The sequence below is a fragment of the Lissotriton helveticus genome, chromosome 2_2 (assembly GCF_964261635.1).
Source record: "Lissotriton helveticus chromosome 2_2, aLisHel1.1, whole genome shotgun sequence".
Taxonomy (NCBI): Eukaryota; Metazoa; Chordata; class Amphibia; order Caudata; family Salamandridae; genus Lissotriton; species Lissotriton helveticus.
Window position 1 is genome coordinate 439,237,699 of NC_136060.1, and position 6,121 is coordinate 439,243,819.

Consider the following 6,121-nt stretch of genomic DNA (forward strand, 5'->3'; position numbering starts at 1 on the left):
TGACGCCTTCTATCTTATTTCAATTTAAACATGAATGTTCATTATGCTATATCCTCTTCTTGTTATATACTCTGTTATATTGTATTTTATTCTCCTCTGCTTAGTCCACCCCCACTGCCGATCATTGTAATATGTCTCATGATACTCTACTGACTGCTCTCAATGTTTAATCCTTAATCCTTTTATCACTTTACCTTCTTTTCTCTATGTTGTTTACTTAAGTTACTAGGGTTAGATCACACTTATACCCTAACCGTATATTTGGTTCAGGATACTGTCCAACTCCTCCTCCTTCTATACAACCATATACACTAATTTATCTGGGCTGCCACTCCGTCACCTTTAAACTGTTATTTATATTCTTACGTCAATACCTCACGCATTGACCTTATTCTTACATCCTCACTTGCTGAAATGTTATCTCCTACGACTACATTACTCCCTCACCTTTTGTGATTAAATCAAATTCCACACATTCAACTTTCTGGATGAACCAGCTTTGATCTCACTTATTTTACCCCCTTCTTCCCTTTACACCGTCCTCCACTCCCCCTTAGAAGACCAGTTGTACTTACTCTGGTGTCCCTTCTCTTCCCCCCCTTTCTTATCTCTAAACCATGCCTCCACTCACTCCTACACCTTCGATCTCAACACCTCACATCTCCAAATTTGGCCCTAACTCTTGGTCTATTATCTACCCACCCCGTCTCTCTAAACATGGTAAAAAAAAACTCAAACACAAACTTATCTGTCTCCACCCTGAACCCTTATTCGCTGATCACCATAACAGCCTTAACTCTTCACTTGTCACCAACTTCATCTTTTTCACTAAACGCCCTTCTAAATGGAAAAGCATATTCCTAGGTCACTTCTTGATCTCTAATTCACGCAACATCCCCTATGGTTTTAAACTCTCCTCCACACCATCTTCTTCCTTTCCTGGCGAAATAGATATCTCCATCTTCAAATCGGGTACCATCCTTATCCAAGCATCTGAAAAACACCTCGATATCTTTGAACAACACTTTAGCACCTTATCACAAACCCTCATAGTACCCCCGAATCCGGCCCACTATAACCCTCTTCCCCTTGACGCACCTCCCCCCCTCTTCCCCATCACCAATATCCTGTCTCTTCGACCAATCCCAACTTCAAATGCCTGCTTCTCCCCTCATTCCTCTCTCCCCCTCTCATCTCATTCTGATTCCCCCCTTCCTCTCCCACTTCCAATGATCTACATATTAGCACCTCATCCCTTACCACCATTCAATCCCCTAACACTACCCCCTCACCCCAGCTAGCCTTTGACTCACCACCCCCCATCTCATCCTCTTCCATCTTACCTCACCTATCGGACCCACCACAACCAACGCCCTTGTCTGCCTTCATTCCTCTCTCCCCCCCATCGCTCCCTCACAATTCTACCCCTCCCTCTCCTACGCCCAATGAAAATCACCTTGGCACTACACCCCAAACCCCCATTCCATCCCCCTCCCTCTTACCCTGTTCCTCTGACCGTCCCCAACTTCTATTGCATTCATCCCCCCTCGTTTCACCCTCCCCCCTATCGCTCCCTCCTGATTCACCACTTCCTTCTCCGGTACCCAATAAACAACAAATTAGCAGTCTTCTACCCCTAGTTACATCACCCCCATCACATCCCCGTCCCAATCCCAACTTCTAATGTCTGCTTCTCCCCTCATTCCTTTCTCCCCCCTCCCGTTTCATTCTGATTCCTCCCCTTCCTCTCCCACTTCCAATCACTTCCACATCCTAACAACATTACCGCCTACATTCCCCACTTACCCCCTGATCTCCCCCCTTTCCAAAAACACTCAAAACTCCCTCTCACCCCCTCCTGGCTTTCCACCTCTTCCTCCACTCTTTATTCCCCCACTACATCATCATAATTGGGCGAACAGTCCAATAAACACAGACCCGCCGCACCCATCAACTCATTCCCTGGCTTCCCCTATCATTGAACTTATCCTTCTGTCCCTCATCCTAGAACTCTCCTCTCCTAGAAATGATATCTCACTCCTTTCGAAAACTATCTCCTCACACACGGACACCCTCCTCAGCACATCCACAGACTTCCACCTTAACCCTATCGGCTGCAAAATTACTCCTCCTTCTAACAACCACACAACTGACACATTACCCATTAAACCCTCACAAGTCATGACCCCATACAATACCAACATGTCCAATGAACCACAACGTGGCACTCAACCAACACCCTCTGAAGTTAACAGTTCCCCTAACCTAACTATCTCTCCATCTCTACACTCCAAAGCTAACAACTCCTCTAACTTAACTATCTCTCCACCTCCACCGTTATCCAATTTACCCCCTAGTCATAAACATTCCATCCCAGTTATCTTAGGAACTAGAAAACTCCCCCTTCCGCCCTCCTCACCTAGACCCCTACAACTTCTTAGATCTATCCCCCCTTATCCCCCCACCCAATCGCCCGACCCCACTCCCTTTTTCTGCACGTCGACTAACTGCAGATCCACCTCATGTCCCACACACCTGTCTACTATTCCAGTTCTTCTAGGAACAAGCAAACTCTCCCTTTCTCCTTCCTCCCCCAGACCACCCCAACTACTCACACCTATCCCTACTTGTCCCCCCTCCCTTGCACCAGTCCCCACCTCCCTTTGCTGCATGTTGATTAACTGCAGATCTGCCTCCTGTCACGCCACTGAAATCACTGAAACCATTCTTAGTGAAAACATTGACATTGCCTTCCTAACCAAAACATGGCTCACCCCCCACTCCACTCCCATCCTCGACTTGCTTATCCCCCCTGGTTATTCTATTATTAGAAAAGACAGAATTGACCAAACAGGCAGTGGTCTCGCCATAATTTTTAATGCTGAACTTAACATCTCTCTAGTCAATCTACAAGTCCCTTCATCCTTTGAATACCTTTGCGCCAATCTCATCACATCGGACTCCACCACTACCCGGTTACACGCTATCTACCACCCCCCTGGAAACAACATCCCCTTTACGGAAGAGCTGACTGATCTTATCATACAATCGTCACTCTCACATTCTAAAAATCTCTTCCTCGGTGATTACAACATCCATTGGAACAACAGTCTTGATCCCTCTGTCATCCTACTTAACGATACAACTGACATCACCAATATGTCCCAACTCTGCCATACTCCGACACATAACAAAGGTGCCACCCTTGATGCTATTATAACGACCAAAGATCTAGCCTCCCTCTCCAATATTCATCCCTTAGATTGGTCTGACCACTACCTTATCCTCTTCACCATGACTAAATCCATTACTCTCCCCACCCTCAGCAGCACACTATCCAAGAAATCCACCCGCAACCTTCACCTCATTCCTCCGGACAAATTGGAAACCGCAATTAAGAATCACTTAGCTCTCCCCCCTCTCTCTGACAGCACCAATGACCTTACCAACACTATAACAATTCTATTCTTGAAACCCTCGACCAAATTGCCCCAATCAAACTTAAACTACAAAAAAACATTCCTCCTAAGTCTTGGTTCAATTCCGAACTTAACAATGAAAGATGGTCCCTTAGACATTCTGAACGGATTTGGAGAGCTCATCCAAGTGTAGACAATCTGACTATCCTTAGAACCACAAGATCCCAGTACAAAAAACATATTTTTAACGAAAAAGCCTCCTTCCTACGTTCTCAACTAGAGCAGGCCAGAAATCGCCCTCGAGACCTTTTTAAAATTGTAAAAAAACAAACCTCCACCGGCCCTCCTAAAATACTAACCTCCATTGACAAATGCGAAGAAATTGCCAGCTTCTTTACTAACAAAATCAACATGATCGAACTTTCGTTCTCTTCCCTCCCACCCTCACCTCAACCTTCCACCATCCTACACACCCTCCCCAACACTCATAACTCTCCTTCGACCACCTCCTCTGCACTGCTCGATACCTCCGTTCCCCTCCCTGCTATACCCCAACAAGATATCCCTCCAATAACAAACCCCACTGCTAAAAACAATGCCTCCTGGAGTGATTTCAGTCCAGTAACAGAATCTATGATCACTAATATCATTGTCAAAGTAAAACCTTCTACAAACTCCAAAGATCCTCTCCCCCCCCACTCTGGTCCAAGAACTCAAATCCATCATTGCCCCCATATGGACCAAAATCATCAACTCCTCTCTTTCCACTGGATGTGTCCCTGCCTCACTTCAACTCGGCCAAATCTCGCCTATTCCCAAAAACACCGCAACTGACCCCAATGACCCTAACAACCTTCGTCCAATCTCTAATCTTCCATTCCTATCCAAAGCCCTGGAAAAATGTGTCCTATTAGTACTTGAGAAACATATCGCCTCCTTCAACCTCCTTGATGTCTTCCAGTCTGGCTTTAGAAAGGGATGCAGTACAGAAACTGCTATGCTTAATATCATTGATGACATTCATCGTTCCCTTGACAAAGGAGAATCCTCAGTACTAATCCTTCTAGACCTCTCAGCTGCATTCGATACCGTCCACCACCCCACCCTTCTCAGCACTCTCAAAGACCGGTTCGGCATGGAAAGCACCGTTTACAAATGGTTCTCCTCATTCCTACAAAATAGATCTCAACAAATAAAACTTAGCCAATTCCTCTCAAAACCTAAACCTGTCTCACTCGGCGTCCCTCAAGGATCTATCCTCTCCCCAACCCTATTCAATCTGTTCATGGAACCACTCACCCTCATCCTCAAACATTCTAATATCAACTACCACCTCTAAGCTGACGACACCCAATTATACTACAAGATCAAATCTCACAAAGACATCCTTCACCTCAATGAGACCCTGAAAAAAATTCAAACCTGGTTCCATCTGAACCATCTCAAACTGAACCCCAAAAAAACAGATATCATAATTTTCTCCCCCAAAAATAGTTCTCTTCCCATTCAACTTTGGTTAAATGACATCAAAGCTCTAAACTGCCCTCTCTCCACCTCCAATTCGGTCAAATCCCTAGGCATCAGTATTGACCAGAATCTGAATCTCATCCCCCACATTAAAAATGCATCCAAAAGGGCTCTTTTCACCCTTCTCCATCTTAAGAAACTTAAACCGTTTATTCCTGCAGAAGATTTCAAACTTGTTGTCCAATCGCTGGTCCTCTCCAGGATTGACTATGGCAACAGCACTTTGGTGGGCACCCCTAAAATCCATCTTGCTCCAATGAAATCTGTCCTTAACCTTGCTGCTAGACTCATCTCTGATTCTAGAAAATTTGATCACATTTCCCCCGTCCTCAAAAATCTCAAGTGGCTCCCAATAGAAGGTAGATCAACCTACAAGATTGCCTGCATCACTCACAAAACTCTCCACCAAAACACCCCTTCTTACCTTGCAACAAAACTACACAAAGCAGGCTGCTCTAGATCCCTGAGGAGCACAAACTCCCTTGTCCTCATCCCTCCTAGACTAAAATGTAAAAAAACACAATCCCGTGCGTTCTCCCGCAACGCTCCCACTATCTGGAACTCTATCCCAAAAGATATCCGTTGTAACCCCTCCTACCCTCTCTTCAAGAAAGAACTAAAAATACTTCTTAACAAATATTGGGGTATCTAATGTTTCTGACACTTTACATGATCCAAGTATTAGGATATCTTATGTAAATTGACTCCCTACCTGCTCACTCCCCTCTCCTCTACTGGGCACCCCTCCTAACTCCCCCTCTCTATACCCTCGTACTCTTAATCCCCCTCTCCTCACTCCCCTCTCCCTCCTAACTTTCATTATCCATTCCCATCCCAATCTCTATCTCTATTCTCCCTGCCCCTTTTAAACATGCCGGCAATCAGTATCATTTTGTAACTCGTTCTCGCTTACATTTTCAATCTATCTCATTGTTTTGTTTTCTCATGCCTTGTAAAGCGCTCTGATACTCTCGGGTCCAGTAGCGCTATATAAAACCTTTGAAATAAAAAAATAAAAAAATAAAGGGCCAATCATTAATCTCACCACAACACTCCCTAATCAGAGGCAGAAATTAGGAACATACATCTTGATATAGCCACTGACAATGTGGACAATACAGATGTATATAAATATCTGGGAGTTCTGTTCTCTACAAATGGGAGTTTTGCAGCTC